The sequence below is a fragment of the Colobus angolensis genome, unplaced genomic scaffold, assembly GCF_000951035.1.
Source record: "Colobus angolensis palliatus isolate OR3802 unplaced genomic scaffold, Cang.pa_1.0 Scaffold41, whole genome shotgun sequence".
NCBI lineage: Eukaryota > Metazoa > Chordata > Mammalia > Primates > Cercopithecidae > Colobus > Colobus angolensis.
In genome coordinates, this window is record NW_012117488.1 from 4,100,932 (window position 1) to 4,110,316 (window position 9,385).

Consider the following 9,385-nt stretch of genomic DNA (forward strand, 5'->3'; position numbering starts at 1 on the left):
AAAAACAACATTAGATGAATATTATGTTAACAAATGACTACCTTTTAGTCCTCAAGACTAATTCTTAAGTCTTCAGGAAAAGCAAAAACATTTTATAAGCAAACCAATAGCCAAGAAAAGAGGAGTTAAGATAAGAACAAGCTGCTGATTCCTGGCTATGGATGAAAAACTACATTCAACAAATCCTGGTTGGGCACCCATTCTGTACAAAACAGGGACTACAGTATAGAAGACATCAGACCTGCCCACCAGGAGCTCTTTACTGGCCTTTAATTAGCTGGGCATAGAGAATGCTGCTGCTGTCAGATTCCAAGTCTTTTCTATTACTCATTGCTTTGGTGCTTACTTCAAGCAGGGTCAAACCTACATTTAGCCTTTAAAAAAAAATTTGGCTTTGCCTGTGTCCTAAATAGCAGAAAAACACATGCTCTTAAGTCCTCCTTTCTTACAATTTCTTTTGAATCTGCCTTTAATCTCTAATGCTTAGAGACAAAGAGAAGAGTGTTAGTTGCCTTCAAGCCTACCCTCTCCAGATGGACAAAAGCATGTTGTAACAACCCACTGTCCACATGCAAGTCCTCCTCCATCACCATCCAGCAGTAGGAGGTGGCCAGGACTTAGGACTAAGGCAGGATTCCGGGCGGAAAGTCAGGAGGATCCAGAAGTCAGAATCCATTTTCATTCCAAACCATACAGAACAGTGATGGCTTTAGTGTCTGAGAATAGAGCCAGGCATGGAATCACACAGACTCTCGTTCAAACCTGGGTTTTGCCATGTAAAAGTACCTCACCTCTTAGAGGAGACGAGATAAAATATGTGGAACACTTTGCACAAGTCTGGCACACAGACAGCACTCACACATTTTTAGTGCTCTCATTATTGTTGAATCCTTTGGGAGAAAAGATAACAGATTAGAGTGTAGACTTCTTTCCCTCCGCTTTTATTTTGAGCTCAGTCTGCTTTATTCAGTGATGACCTGTATTGACTTCTTCATAAACAGATACTTCCTTGGAGATTTTAGCTATATTTTCCCCCTGGGCCCACTTTATGCTGTAACAGTAGCACGGACGGTGAGACGGTTTGATGCCATTGCCTTACCTCCTGATAACAGCGTGGTTGACATGTCAGCCCTCCATGTCAAAATATTATGACAACCATAATAAGTGAAATAAATTAAAAACACTTATTGATTTTAAGTGTTATCATTTCCTTCTACTATCAATGACATATGATGTCAAATGTGATATATTTGAAGTATATTTTAAGCAAGATAGTTAATGAATTGGATTTTGGAGTTGATTATTTAACATACTTTATGCAATTTGATGAAAAATCCCCATATGTAGACACAAATCAACAGAAGCTCCTGGCCATGAATACTGTACTATACAATCCCAATGATACCCTTCCCACCAAGGCATCATGCCCATACACATGAGCTGAGAGAAGAGAGAGAAGTACGCTGTTGACGTTGCCCACACCATTCTGGTAGAAATCAACAGTCAACCCAGCATTCATACAGAACTTAGGAGAATTGGAGTAGCGGTAATTTGCTCTTCATTTTATCCCAACCCCATCAAGATCTGCCTTGTCTGGACTGAAGGTTTCCTAGGCAAGGATAGAGATTGGGCTGGGGCAGAGAGACACCCAACCAACCACCACCTTCTGGACCTTGTTGGGGGTGACATCACGTTTCCATGAGGGAAGGCTTTAATAAGGACAAAATCCAAGTGCTACAGAAGATGAAAAGCCCCATGCTATTCTGCACTGGAGAGTGAAGCTTTTAGTACAACAATGTGGTTAAAAAGAAGGAGGAGAAAGGGAAGCAGAGGCGTCAATTACAATTAGAGATTTCCTGACAGGGCCTATGCTAAACGAGTTATAGAGGCAATTACCCTAAAAATTTTGAAGCGGCCATTTGCTCAGTAACCTACACCGACCTGACACCCAAGCAGAGATTGCCATAATCAGGGAATTTATGGTGTTAGAATGCTGCTTTAGCATAAATTACCTCAGGGAACAGATTTAAACCAGTTGCGTTTTTAAAAATTATGCAACAACAACAACAACAAAATGAGTTTATGCAAACTCAATACCAATTGCAGAATGGGGCCCTCTAAGTCTTTATCTTCAAAGATGCTGCGTTCCTTCTCACCTGTTTGTTTTCTCTCTCTGGATGAAGATTCACAGCATTAATACATAATAACTGTATCTCACTCCATTACAGGTAGTTCAAGGCCACTCCGCATAAACTATATGCACGGCTTTGTGTCTTCATCTTTAAAACTACCAAGTATCTTGGTCGCAGACATATGTTAGGTTTAATGCATCCCCTGCCATAAAAGTGTTGCTTAAGACTAATGAACAAACAAATGTTTGTTTAAACCTCTTTGTGAAAATCAAACAAGCTTTCAACAGCTATTCATGTATTTATTGTCAGATGTGAATCATCACTTAGGTGCTTTGCCCTGAACTATTACCAGTTAATGCTCATAGTTTCAGGGTACTAATTCACTTGCTATGGGTTTCATTTTTTGTTGTGCTGTTTTCCGCCCCCCCTTCTTCCTTTCTGTCAGTACCATCTCCAGAAAGGCACTGTATGAAAAGTTCCATATTGTTTCCGGCAGAACTCACACATTTGTGCCTAGCATAGCGATGCTGTTGTCCGCAGAAGGGACACAGCCTTCAGGGACTCTCCTGACAGTGCTATATTTCACCTGCACCCCTCTGGCTTGGCTTCTGCACTGAGACCTTCCTAAGCAAGTGAGCACAAGCAAGACACTCTCCCTGCCTCTGCCCCCACCCCTCCTCACAAAGTAGCTGTTTTTTCAGACTCAGCAGCACCTGAAAAGCTCCCACAAGATTTAGCCATTATATTAAATAACAGGTTTTAGAAGCTGGGAACTGTTATTCTAGTGTTGCTGGGTGTCATTAAGGTTGCACGTCTATGCTTGTTTAATTTTTCTTCTGCCATTAAGCAAACTAAATGCTCGGAGGTTTTTTTCTGTCTCAGTGGGGTCCACCCAGAATAGAAAAGAGAATAAGTGTTCCAGGGTTGTGTAACTGGGTTTTTTTGCTGCTTTCATTATGAGGAAGGAATTAAAAATCCCTCCTAGTCAGTACTTAAAATATCAAAGTCATTGTTTAATGCCTTTGAGTCACTGTACAACTAATTCAATTGCACAGTGTAGCGCCGTTTCACGGTGTGTGAAACACAGATAGTACATAGAAGTGATTGCAAAGTTGAATAAACACCAAATTAGTTTTAAAAGTCTGCAACTTCCCGGTGGAGTCTTTCAAACTGAACGGCACTATTGTCTGACAAAGTCAATGGTCACCAAAAGGTTGCATTACCTTCTGCTTGTGCTAATGTGAGAGAGTGTACCCTGACACCGTGGCACCTGGAGGAGAAGGCCATCTTCTGGGAGGCCTGTGAGCTGACAACTCCACATAACCAGCCTGCTTGTCACTCAGGGAGACATGGCCACACAACACAGCCTGGAGTGGACAAGGAAGAGGGGTGGTGTAAGTGAAAAAAAGGCCATGGTTAAACGAGAGACTCCAGGACAAGTTTTAAAGCAGTTTGATATAGATGAAATATTGTAATTTGATAATTACGAAGACAAAGTTAAGCCCCATGCTGTGTTGCTTCCTGGCTGTGAGACTATTTTCAACTCATTTAATATTTCCCAGCCTCAGTCTCCTTATCTTTTTCCCCTTTTGGTCAATAACAATTATTGACTAACTATTATGTATTTTCTAGGCCCTGTTCTAAGTGCTGCAGGGCTGGGGCCACAGTATCAAACAAGGCAAGTGAATCGGTGTCCTCAGTGAAGTTTACTGTATATTATAAACAATCACAGAATTCAAAGACAATCATAGAACCAACACTTTTTGATGGCTTAGGATGTGCTAGGTACTGTGCTAAGGACAAGAGATACAGCCAGACACAAACCCGTCCCCATTCTCAATCATTACTCATTCACCCAACAAATATTTTTGAGTACCTACCCTGCACCAGGCACTAGGAATATAACAGATAAAAATTAAGTCTCTGGCTTCATGAAGCTTTCATTCTGATGGAGGGAGACAGGCAATAAGCAAATAAATGGCTTATTCTCCCACCCCTTCAAGTCTTCATTCAAATGTTCCTTTTCAATGAGACTATACGACCACTCTTTAAAATTTCAACCACCATGCTGCATTCATTTCTTTTCATCTTGCTAAGATAGTTAATGTGTGTTAATTTGACTGAACCACAAGGTGCCCAGATACTTGGTCAAACATTGTGCTGGGTGTGTCTGTGAGCGTGGTTTTAGATGAGACTAACATTTGAATCAGTAGACTGAATAAAGCCTATTTCTTTCCCTAGTAGATGATCCTCATCCAATCACTTAAAGGCCTGAATAGAACCAAAAGCCTGACCTGCCAATGAGTAAGAGAGAGCTTCTGCTGCCTGATTGCTTCAGCTGAGATATCAGCCTTTTCCTGCCTTTGGAATTCAACTGCAACACTGGCTCTCCTTGGGCCTCAAGCCTGCCGGCTTTTGAACTGTAACCGCACCATCATCTCTCCCGGTTCTCAGGTGTTTGGACTCAAATCAGAAACACACCTACATCTCCAACTTGCCAACTGTGATCTTGAGACTGCTCAGCCTCTATAATCACATGAGTCAACTGTTGGTTCTGTTTCTCTGGAGAACCCAAATCCATCATTCTACATCTTTCTTTCATTACACATATTGCTTCCCAGCATATTAAATAATTTATCAATTATATTTTTGGTTTATTATTTATTTCTCCTACTGGAATGTAAGTTTCACAGAGATCTTGTTCATTGCTAGATCTCAAGTCTGGCATCTAGTAGGCATTCAGTAAAATAGCTATTGAAAGATGAAAAAATAAATGTAATGTGCCAAGTCGAGGTAGGTACTGTGAAGAAGAATAAAACCAAATAAATGAACTTGAGGGGAACAACGGCACTTCTTTTTATAGAAGGTAGTCAGGCCCTGGTGGGACAATGGGCATTACTACTGGAATATATTGTTTATCTTCCAAACTAGGATATCTTTCTTAATCCTGAGATCCTTGTAGATTCACATGGAGTTATAAGAAATAATGCAGAGAAATCTCTGCATTATTTTTATTATTTATTTTTAAATAAATAATAAAAGATTTATTATTAAATCTCTGCATATTATTATACCCTCTACCCAGTTTCCTTGAACAGTACCATCTTGCAAAACAATAGTCCAACATCATATTCAAGATATACCTATTGATACAATGTACAAATCTTATTTAGATTTTCCCAACTTAACTTGTACTCGTTTGTGTGTGTGCTTAGTTCTATGCAATTTTTCACATGTTTAAGTTCAGGTATCCACCACCGCAGTGGAGATACTCAACTGTTCCTTCACTACGAGGATCTCTCGTGTTGCCTTTTATAACCACATCCACCTCTGCACCCTTTACCCTTAGCCTTTTCCAGTCTTGGGCAACCACTAATCTGTCCTCCATTTCTACACCTTTTGCAAACTACGACACTTTTGAAAGCAAAGGGGATACTATTAATAATTATGTCAGGACAACTGGTTAATGAGCACTGTCCCTGATGAAACACATGTGGCCATCTCTTTATTATAGAACAATCAGGATATGGTTTGACTCTGTGTCCCCACCCAAATCTCATCTTGAATTGTAATCCCCGCATGTCAAGGGAGGCGTCTAGTGGGAGGTGACTGAATCTTGGGGGCAGACTCCCTCCTCACTGTTCTCGTGATAGGAGGTATACTTTTTTTATATACAAGGCACACCAATGAGTACTTGTTAATTAATCACAAGATATGGTTGTTTGGAAGTGTGTGGCACTTCCCCCTCCACTCTCTGTCTTTCTCTCCTGTCACCACATAAGAAGTGCCTTGCTTCCCCTTCTGCCATAATTGTAAGTTAACTGAGGCCTCCCAGCCATGCAGAACTGTGAGTCAATTCAACCTCTTTTCTTTATAAATTACCCAGTCTCGGGTAGTTCCTTATAGCAGTGTGAAAATGAATTAATACAAATCATAACAACTACATCTAACAGTCGTGGAATGTGTTCAGCATGCCAGGCACTGCACTGATCTTTGTTCATATTAGTACTTTTAAAACTCAAAAAAAAACCTGAGGCCAATACTGTTATCGTTCACATTTTACAGAGGAAGAAACAGAGGCACCAAGGCATTAAAACACCTGTCTAGGGTCACAGGGTGTACAGCTTTCAGAGCCAGGAATCATAACTAGGTCTGTCTTGTTCTAAAGCTTGCCTTTTGTAACTCCTGCACATTAAACAAATAATTACAACTAATTTATTAAATAATTACAAGTGAGCAAAGTGTTTTGAAGAAGTACAAAGGGCTACTGAAGCATAAAATGGGAATTGGAAAAATACCTACCTCGCCCAGAATTATTGTAAGAATTAAAAAGTACTCATTGGTGCACTTCATATATCAAAAAGAACTTTAAAAATGTTCAGCATTGTCACCCTTTATACCAGGAGAGATAGTCTTATATGGACATTCATCAACTTGAATTTCCAAAATGTTAAGCACCATCTCCTTAACAGTGTAATAGCTTTCTGTATATACTTTGGAATACTGAGATAGAATAATGAAATTTAAATTTTTTTAAATCTACAGTTTCTGACTGTAATCCAAAGGAAGTATTCACCCTGACATCATGAACTGTATAGTAGAGCTCGCCCTACAGAAGAAATTGTCTGTGATTTCCCCCAGATGTGAGGATCCATCACTGAGGGAAGGAGTCTTACAGATTCAGAATCAAGTGGGATGTCCTGGAAGAAAAACAAACAAACAAAAGCCCCACTAGGTGGAGTGAAATGGATCAGGAGCAATTATGTTCAATTTTACCTTAAGTTTTCTCAAAAGGAGGAGCATTAAGAATCAGCCGCCTTAGTACATACTTAAAGGTAAATATTACATTTAAGAAAATCCTTGTTATCTTAATGTGGCACTGAGAAAATGCTATCAAGTACAGCACTTGGACTAAGTTAGAACATTAAATACACAGGATCTCTTGATAGAATTATCCTCAGACTTTCCAGTTCTAATCTTCTAGATTTACTAAGATCTGATCCTGTGCCCGCTGATGGAACGTCAGAGGAATGGGATCCTGTAGGTGAAGATCATCAGCTTATAAAATCCTGTTGCCATCAATGGGGGTGGCAGGGAAAGGATGAAGATTAGTTAAGGGGCCAGTGGACTCAGCATTTAAATGAATCATGAACTTGAAGCCAGAAGACTCAGTTTGTGTCCCAGCTCTCTCAAGCAAAGCCCCCAAGTCCCAGTTTCCTCATGTATAAAAAAGAATAAAAATACTTAATGGACAAAGTTGTGTGGGAATCAAATGAGATAAAGTATGCTCTGTATATACCCTAAAGTCTTGGATAAATAAAGGCATTCTTTTCATCTGAGAAATTGACGGAAAAGATGCCCTGAACAAGAAAGACAGGAGAAAAGATTTTTTTAACGAAGGATAAAATGATGAAATCCCCCCAGGTATTCCTAAAGAAAGCCCTTACCTACGAGCTGTAGGCAGATGTCCGGTCCTAAGGTCCATTTTAGAGTAGCCCAGCACTCAGCCTGGAAGATTGGACACTGAGAAATATGTGCATCCCATTTTTCTAACTAGCAGCATTTTGATCCTGTCTTATTATCCATACCCAGGCTAGCACACATGATTTTTTCTGCTTGCACTTCAAGAGAACGTAAGCAGTGGAGAAAAGGTGGGTCATTCTCAAGTTGATCAGGTTTCTGTTCCAATATCACCCTCCCAGATAGGCCTTTATTCACTCTAAATAGATCAAACTCTCTAAAATAGTTACCTTTCCTGCACAGTCTCTTACTATGCCATTTACTGTCAAAGCTCTTATCACTCCCTGATATGATTTTGCATGTTGATTTGCTTGTTCATTGCATGTTCCCTCACTACAATATAAATGCCTTGCCAGTTTTGATCACTACCATATCCCTAAGGCCTAAGAATGTTCAGTACATACTAGGTGCTCAATAAGAACCTTTTTTTATAAGTGCATGAATGAATTCTAATCTTATCTTATTCCGTTGACATTTTCCTGTCTTAGCTGCCTTGGACAGCTCTGAAAGTTCTTCTGCTATTTTGCACACTATTGTCTTTCTCTGTCATTTGAATCTTTTCCTTACTTAGTTTGGGTTCTTCCAGTAGTAGAGCTTGAGACAAGGGTTTGGATACCAGGAGTCTATTTAGAAGGTGATCCCAGGATTGGAGAGAACAGGCAGAGTAAAAAGAGAAACAAAGAAGAACCAGCAAAAAAGTGCCTTCGCTAGGTTGCTGATGTGGGCAGCAGGCACTCAGTTCCATCTGGATTTCCTGAGAGATGTGCAGAATACCTCCCAAAATATGGAGGATGGAACATTAATTCACACAAACTGAAAAGTCTGAAAAAAAAAATTAGTCCTTGCCCCTGAGAAAACTTTACTCTGAGTGAAAATGAAAACAAGAAATACTTGTGACGTATTCATTGTATCAAAAGGAATTAAATTTTATTGAGTGCCAAACATGAGCCAGGCACTGTACCTGGCAACTTATATATATCATCTTATTTCATTGTGGCGACAGGACCTACCATATATCAGGCTGCTACCATTTAACCAGGTTCTTCACACACATGCTCTCACCAGTTCTTACAACTAGTCAATACAAGTTTTTATTTCCATTTAAGAGATGAGAAAAGTTGAGACTTGGGGAAAAGGGATAGCTTGGCCTAGGTGACACCGTCAATTCATAGCAGATCTTTCCGACTCCATAGCTTGTCCTATAGAGAAACAATTACATGTAAGGAAAATACAGGGCAATATAAATATAAGTGAGTGACTACATGATGCTTTCTTGTGAAGAGTTATAAGAATTCAGAGAAGGCAATGTACAACATGAGGACCATGGTCAATAATATTATATTGTATACTGGAAATTTGCTAAGATAGTAGATTTTAGGTACTTGTACTGTAAAAAAAGAAAGGTAACTATGTGAGATAGTGAATATGTTAACTTGCTTGACTGTAGTAATCATTTCACTATATGTATGTATGTATATCAAAACGTCATGTTGTATACCCTAAATTTATATGATATAATAATATAAATAAATAAATAATTAAATAAATAGAATTCAGAGAAGTGAATGACTGTTGTGAGCAACACTTAAATTTAAGAAGATTTTATTAAGAAGGTTAGGTTTTTTAAAAATTTTAAGAGAAAACCCAGGATAAGAAAATGGATTCCTCTAGGCCAAGGAAACAGGTGGAGAGAAAGGCATGAAGATGAGGTAACTGGCTTCATGGAAACTGAA

At 39.3% G+C, this 9,385-nt stretch overlaps 1 long non-coding RNA gene across 1 annotated transcript; it reads left to right on the forward strand.

The window, feature by feature from the left end:
* Nucleotides 1–6,802: 6,802 nt before the first annotated feature.
* LOC105521765 lies at nt 6,803–7,384 on the forward strand. The gene is made up of 2 exons (XR_001003322.1): nt 6,803–6,967; nt 7,117–7,384. It is a non-coding gene; the product is annotated as an uncharacterized LOC105521765 (long non-coding RNA).
* Nucleotides 7,385–9,385: the final 2,001 nt, after the last annotated feature.